This window comes from Branchiostoma lanceolatum, chromosome 11 (genome assembly GCF_035083965.1).
Source record: "Branchiostoma lanceolatum isolate klBraLanc5 chromosome 11, klBraLanc5.hap2, whole genome shotgun sequence".
Classification (NCBI taxonomy): Eukaryota; Metazoa; Chordata; class Leptocardii; order Amphioxiformes; family Branchiostomatidae; genus Branchiostoma; species Branchiostoma lanceolatum.
In genome coordinates, this window is record NC_089732.1 from 12,567,994 (window position 1) to 12,575,963 (window position 7,970).

At 42.3% G+C, this 7,970-nt stretch overlaps 1 long non-coding RNA gene across 2 annotated transcripts; it reads right to left on the bottom strand.

Annotated features, from left to right (window-relative positions):
* Window positions 1-311: 311 nt before the first annotated feature.
* LOC136445257 (uncharacterized) lies at window positions 312-7,074 on the bottom strand. 2 transcript variants are annotated; one of them, XR_010757387.1, is made up of 4 exons: window positions 6,951-7,074; window positions 6,529-6,674; window positions 1,375-1,495; window positions 312-999 (listed from the first exon to the last, which is right to left on the bottom strand). It is a non-coding gene; the product is annotated as an uncharacterized lncRNA (long non-coding RNA). The 2 variants fall into 2 exon arrangements; XR_010757388.1 differs by having other exon boundaries at window positions 312-1,025.
* Window positions 7,075-7,970: the final 896 nt, after the last annotated feature.

Consider the following 7,970-nt stretch of genomic DNA (forward strand, 5'->3'; position numbering starts at 1 on the left):
TTTAAGAGATGAATGTTATTAGTGTGGTGGTGTTGTGACTTTGCCGTTGGCACAAATGGACACAAGGCCCACTGTACTAAAGGACGAGCAAGGTCCACTGAGCATCATGTTGTTGTGGTCTTGTCGAAAAGTAAGGGACGACAAGATCCCCAACGATAGAGGGTTAATATAGATTTGTTATTTAATGTGATGTTGGATTAGAAATTGTTGGAGTCAGTAATATTGGACGTGATTGATCGGAGGGATGGTTTTTGTTGCTAATGTTTGTTTACGACCACATCAATGATAAAGAAATGACACAGAAACAAGGATTCCCGCACACTTAGCAAGGTGCACACTTACCGTTATAAAACTGACTGATTGTGACTTCATAATGTTGGCTAATTACTACGATCCTTACTGAAGGTCTCTATTGCTCTTTTGACCTAAACTTCCTTGCCTTTGAAATCTCGTCTTTATACTGTCTTACTCTGCTTACACAACATTGATTACTTTATCGCTTCGCTGCAGTCCACTTAAACAAACGAATACCCGTCAAAGATGTCAAAGAATAACAATTATAGCACAACAATAGCAGACTTATTTTACAGCAACCGTTGCAAGTTCGGTAAGGAGTTGCACTGAAACTTCTTGGACATTAGTGACGGAGTAAAATGTTACTGCAGCTTGTGATTGCAATTGCATACACATTTGAATGGTGTTTCCACCATGCGTACATCCGGTTTGATTTGAGCTGTCATCGGCGAGGTTAACACTTGTATTTTCTTTGATATACATGCAAAATCAGCCACTAAAAGTCGCACAATAAAATAAACAATAGTATAGACAATACATATTCGTTTAGATCAAATGACGTGGACAACATGTGCACGTCAGCGTGTGAATTCTCTAAATCGTGTCAGCTTTTCTCTGGCTGTAACAGCGCAATCATTTGGCTGCACACGGCTCTGATTCTGGTCAGGCATCCCCTGTGGCCTTCCTCCCTCATGTTCTTGGCGACTGTAGAAGTAGATGTTTGATCAGTTCTGTGGAGAATTCGAACATAAATATTGATTATATTGTATCTTGGGACAAAGGAAATGTTTTGATGAACCTTCGTGGTCTGAGAGAGTTAAGTAAATTAATGTTAAAATTTCTACGGTTTAAAGAAATTACTATAATCTGATTTAGTACACCCATATGACACACTAACTTACTCTTCTTATATTATGTATGGCAAGCTGGAGGCATAAAATGTAATGATTCATGTCAAATAGGTTTCTATAGTTGATAATTGACCTTTCCAACGATGTTGTCACATGAGCCGTTTTAAAAATAATTTTAACAAAAGTCAAAATCTGATTAACAACAAACAATATAAGAAAATCTCTTCACCTTCCTGTACTTCCTATGACATCTTTCACCCCATGCCAGCCAGCTGTGAGGGATCAGACATCTGAAGCTGGTACACAGCTTGTATTTATTCCTACCAGTTTCCACCAAGGTCTGCTGCATGCTGTGACGGAAGGAAACATATATTAGAAATATCCAGTATAGTTGAGCAGGTATGAGCAGCTGGGAAATATAAAGCTATCATCTGACTGACGAATATGATCTGCAACATGTTATGTATCGCTACCAATCATCATCCGAATTATTCAAAATGGCATTTATCAAAAATTGGCCGCGGACAGAACAAAGCCCACTGGCTCTTTACCGAAAAGTACGATTGAGAGGAAACATAACAAGGTAACCAAAGACCAAAACGACAATTCGAGACAGCTTCCTTGACTCATTTCTAACCGCTCCGAGGCATGATTCCAAACGCTCCGAGGCATCATTCCAACCGCTCCGAGGCATGATTCCAACCGCTCCGAGGCATTTCCTTACGCGCTGCGACAGTTTCCTTACGCGTTGCGACAGTTTCCTTACGCGCTGCGACTGAAATTTCCTTGCGCGCTGCGACACAGTTTCCTTACGCGCTGCGACAGTTTCCTTACGCGCTGCGACAATTTCCTTACGCGCTGCGACAATTTCCTTACGCGCTGCGACTGAAATTTCCTTGCGCGCTGCGACACAGTTTCCTTACGCGCTGCGACACAGCGAAGACCCTTGCCCCCCACGCTCATACAGTGGACGATCCCTGGTGGGTCAGGGGTCACTACACCATTGGTGTTGTGAATGTGAACTGCGTCCTTCCCTAAAAGTACTGTATCAGGGTATTTTTTCATAAAGGTAACATTACGATGACGCGTTTAATGGTGCGCTACCATGGTGTTACGTGACCGTTCGACGTCACCGTGTGACATATGTATTTACTGTTGCTACAACCGTGACAGTAATACGGACGGAACCGGTTTGGCTCTTTGTTTAAATTATGATATTAAAGTTCAAGAGACCCCAAACTTGACACTGTCAGTAGTACAGACTATTTATATAGATATATCATATGAGTAGACGGTGTCCTTGAAGGGATCAGTAAGGGGGCATCCTTCTCGTACTTGCTAGCTCTTCTTTTATACATTGTGTATGGATTTTGTTTCTCTGTTATTTCAGATTCTCGACCTGAAATAAACTGACCTGTCTCGCAGGATAATCCTACCATGACAGAAGGTCAAGTTGGTCACGGTTTTTAGTCCTTTCAGCATATCGCATGAGCTAGTGATGAAAGGTCATACATGGACAACAGACTACTAGTAACAGATTGCTCCTCTAGAGGTATACGTATTGACTAATCCCGTTTGGACATGATAGCATTTCCATAAAATTCCATTTTATTCATGGCCAGGGCTATTGACAGGATGTCCCTGTGAACAAGACTTTTGCATTATCGACCGTGTGTTTTTGTCAATAAGAATTATTTGGCCACTATTGATATGATGTCCACGATCCTATCAGCCCTACCCTAACCCATTATATACAACCATAACCATGAGTATGATCTTGTCACATGGGGCAAGAAATAAGTAAACTTATTAGGGTGCTTCAAGTTTATTTGAACGGTGACATTACGATGACGCGTGACCTTTCGACATCTAACGTTAAATCGCCGTGTGTTACACTTATAATCATCTCCAACTCCAAGCAGAGGTTTCGGTCTAGTAAGTAACGTTAGGACTGTCCGGGATTTGTAACGTTCTCTCCCTTAACGTTAAAAATCCCGGACACTCATATAATCTACTCGACCGAAACCTCTGCTTTGAGAATATTACTGCGGTAACGAGGTCTCTATTCAACCGCCTTGGTTACAGATATAGTTCATTTGCTGTGAGTAGTGAGTAGGCGTTGCACTTGGGATCGGAGGGGGTATAGTACCTCTAGGTCTACGAACTTTAAAATTTGGTTACGTTCAGATGGTACGTTGGACTACTTAATTCTGATATGCTGTAGTTCTTTTCCTCTTCCTATGTTTAAATGTGCATATTACACAACATTGTTTTGTAGTGAAAGCGTGTGTGTGTGGGGGGGGGGGGGGGGGGGGGGCTCTCAACGACAGGCAGATTTCTGGCGAGGTCAATGCCCACTATATATATTAAAGTTGGTCTTTCCCAAAGCGCCGATCTACTGGCACGCGAGGGGAAAGAGAAGGAATATCTAACGCCCATTGTCCGTCAATTGTTATCAATGGCAATCATGGCTTCCTTTTAGTTTGCAGCAAGTGTTCTTAGAGATGGTGAGAGTCAGAACGAAGCACTGAAAAAGTTTTCATCATCGACACGATCTGACTGGCCGCTCACATTCACAACACCAATGGTGTAGTGACCCCTGACCCACCAGGGATCGTCCACTGTATGAGCGTGGGGGGCAAGGGTCTTCGCTGTGTCGCAGCGCGTAAGGAAACTGTGTCGCAGTGCGCAAGGAAATTTCAGTCGCAGCGCGTAAGGAAACTGTCGCAGCGCGTAAGGAAACTGTCGCAGCACGTAAGGAAATGCCTCGGAGCGGTTGGAATCATGCCTCGGAGCGGTTGGAAGTATGCCTCGGAGCGTTTAGAATCATGCCTCGGAGGGGTTAGAAATGAGCTGTCTCGAATTGTCGTTTTGGTCTTTGGTACTACCACAAGGAACCTTTTATAATAATGCATATATAAACATTTAGAACTTGTCCATGACTGAGTAAACAAACTGCTTGTAAGGTCACCGCTATTTTGACTTTCCTGTGATAACACTTAACAGTGACAGCATATCCCTAGTAGTTATTTTTGCTGTCTGAAAGACTGACCGGCAGGGTCATGGCTGGTGACCCACACTCAGCCGCGACTTTAAAGTAAACTGTCAGTTCTAGAAACCTGTTACCTAATGCTAAATCAGCTGCGTTCTCTTGACGATGCAAATTTACAGACATGAGGCTCAGGATCCTTATAAGGCTGACCTCAAGGGTTGTGTGAACAGGTATAGGGATATCTCAAAAGTGACATTTCAATGAACTGTATGACATTGGGTCACACAGTTTGACGACCTGAATTAGAGAAGATATTTGATATCCTATGTGTATCTCTCCGTCTGGATTACACGTGACAACATTTACGGGTCATGATCAGAAGAGGAATATAGATGATCATATAGTATGACTCATGTAAATTAGTTTTGTCATTTTTTTCTGAATACCATGTCCTCTAGATTATTTGTGTTACACATGTTTTGGGACAGAAATACAGGGACAAAATGGGGTTATCTATTCTAAATACGTGTAATCCTTCTCATTAAAGTGACAAGTTTAAAACTTAAATACCGGCTGTTTTACACATGTCCGTCTGTAAATACTATAAGGGACAGCTACTTAACCCGGGGTACCAGGTTCAACATACAAACATCTCTACCGCTTCCGCCCGCCTGGCGTCGCCATAGCAACCTTGCAGAGGACAGTAACCTTACCGCGACAGGTCGCTCTAAGGAGGATGTGGGGCATGGATGTAAATACTTGCGTGGAATGGATCCGTCTAGCTTACTGTCGCCGAAGGTCATGGTGAGAATTTCAAACTATTTTGCTTAAAAAGAAATTACGCAACTGTCGATCATGGCAAACAAAGTTACGCACACTTGCCAAGTCGGAACTATCAAAGACATGTTCAGTGGAAACTCTCGATGTACGGGGAATGGTGCATACGCTATTTACAAATCGGCACGGGGGATACCTGATCTATCTTCTTGTCACAGCTCAACGGGACACACCTGATAGATTAATTTCAAAGGTTATTCATAATGTGATCGATTATACCTGTGCCTTCAGCTTTTTGAAAATAAGTTTTAACCGGGGAATAGGAGGCGATGTTCTAAATCAGCGTTACTGATACAGGGCGGGGTTAACTTGCTCTTTATAAACAATGGAAAATAAAAAGTGCCACTAGTCGAAGTGGGGCATTTGAAGTTTTCAACATTCGGTGTTACGTTCGCTATTTTCTCAAACAACACAGATTGATGATTTGGTTTATTTCATATCATTAAAAAGTATCACAGTTTCGTAGTGCACGCGACGTGTGCACTGAATTGAACTGGGACTACATTATACATTATTGATACATAGATTGCGCCAGAAACCACCCCGGACACTACATTACGCGTTCGCCTCAATGGGTTACTCACTTTAATATAGCGGCAAGAAAATATAGCAGTTTGGGGAAAATGGAGTAGGTCACGGTACTTTAATTCTAACGGTGGGAACAAACATTATTGTCTCAAACATTAGTGATGAAAAATTTGCGGTGATAACATTTTAGCTGTTGACTAGTGACCGTTAAACCAGCGAAAATTAAGTTCCTGTTGACAAACAAGAATTACGGTATTGATATATACATATATGTTGCAAGTTGATATTAAACAATACATCAAATGAAAGGTAAGGTTGGGGGAATCATCACATGAATTTATGACGGATTGTAGGATGATCATTGACTATTCCATGATCACAGGGCTTTCGTAAAAGTTATAGTTTGTATGTATGTATAGATATAGTAGACCTTACGAAAGTCGCTGTACTTTTGTTGTGTCAATAAAGATTGTTGTATAACCTGGCCATCAATCAAGTCTACCGACAGAACAATACGCTTTATCTTTGAAACGAATAGATCTTTCAGACATAATTCATGTAATGATTTGCCATACGGTCCGATATTATACCACGTATACCCCAAAACCACTGGGGTGGCGACCTCACTACGACCTAAAAACTGGAGGTGGCGACCTCACTGCGACCTAAGATTTGACAGAGCGCTCACTGAATTTCATTGATTATTATAAACGAGTGATTTTACGCCTTGTGTATTTTGTTGTCCTTTCAGTCAGACATCTACATTCTGCATGATATCCCAAGCATGAAGTCAATGATTACACAAATCCAATTTAGGTCGCAGCAAAGTCGCAGCGCGATCGCCGTCTAGTGGAATGGGGGCCTTAGTGCGATCGCCGTACGACTGTAAATACAGAATATAGTTTCTCAATTCTTAAAATTCAGCACCAGGTTGATTTGTATTCTTAAGTGTAAAAACTCTGCTGCATGTTCAAAAACAGAAGAGCTTCAGCCAATCGTTTGCCAAAAAAGTAGGTTTCTGCTTACCCAGCTATTCATAGTTCCTCCAAGACCCAGTAACACCGCGAGCGTGTGTGGATTGTATTCTGCGGCGGTTTACCTTCGCGGTGTCGGCCCTGCCGCCCAGGTTCAGGTTCGTCGCTTGCTTCTGGGAGAGTGGGCCGTCTCTAGACCTGTCAAACATATTTATACGGACATCAACTTTTTTTTTACATTTTGGGAGTGGTTACACAACTGGACTGACCAATCAGTTATATGATCTAGAGATGCAATGTTAATATTCAAAACAGTTTAAGACGAAACAACACGGTCACGCCACGTAGTGAAAGTAGACTACATGTAACAAACAAGACATACGTACTCTTACTAGAAACTCTAGGCTCTACCAAAGTACAATTCGTTCTTATAGCAAGGTAGTATATAGATAGAAATTGAAAGGGTTCACACACCTTTTCTGTATCCATTCGCATCTTCGTTTTGATCAACACTGCTGCACCAGAAACCAGCAGCTCTCCAGCCACCAAATAACCAAATTGAAAAGGGTTCTTTGTTCCCACATCTCTGTGACCTTGTGCCTGTAATTGGCAGCCTGGTCCTGTTTCAAGGACAGTCTGCTGGCGGCGGCACATGGGAAGTTAACTGATAACTCTGGGTCACGTCTGGATCAACAGTACAGGAGTCTTACGGTGGCCTTGGAATGCACACGCCAATGTACTGCGTCAGGGGGTAACCGAAGAAATGCATGTTTATGTGTGTGTCATATCCTTATTTTCATGCTTAAAGATTATTATGACGTATAAATGGCAAGAGTGACGGACCAAGGGTTACGGTGACGGATTAAGGTTTATGGTGACGGATTAAGGGCAAGGGTATCGGACCAAGGGCTATGGTGACAGATTAAGGGTGATGGTGACGGATTAAGTGTTGTGGTGACGGGATAAAGGCAAGGCTGAGGGATTAAAGGCTTTCCTGACGGATTAAGGATTGTTATGACGTATACAGGGCAAGATTGACGAATCAAGGGTTACGGAGACGTATTAAGGGTTATGTGGATGGATCATTGGCTATGTTGATGGATTAAAGGCAACGATGAGGGATTTAAGACTTTCGTAACGAATTAAGGGTTATGCTGTCGGATTAAGGGTTATGGTGACGGATTAATGATAAGGATGACAGATTAAGGGAAAGGGTGACGGATTATGGTCTCTGATGGCGGATTTAAGGACACGCTGACGGATAAAGGTTTGTGGTGATGGATATTGGGTTGTGGTGACGGATTAAGTGCTATGTTGAGGGGATTAAGGGCAACGCTAACGGATTAAAGACTTTCCTGACGGATTAAAGATTATCATGACGTATTAAGAGCAAGAGTGACATATTAAGGGTTATAGGAACGGATTAAGGATTATGAGGTCGCATTATTGGCTATGGTGACGGATTAACGGCAACGGTGAAGTATTTAAGACTTT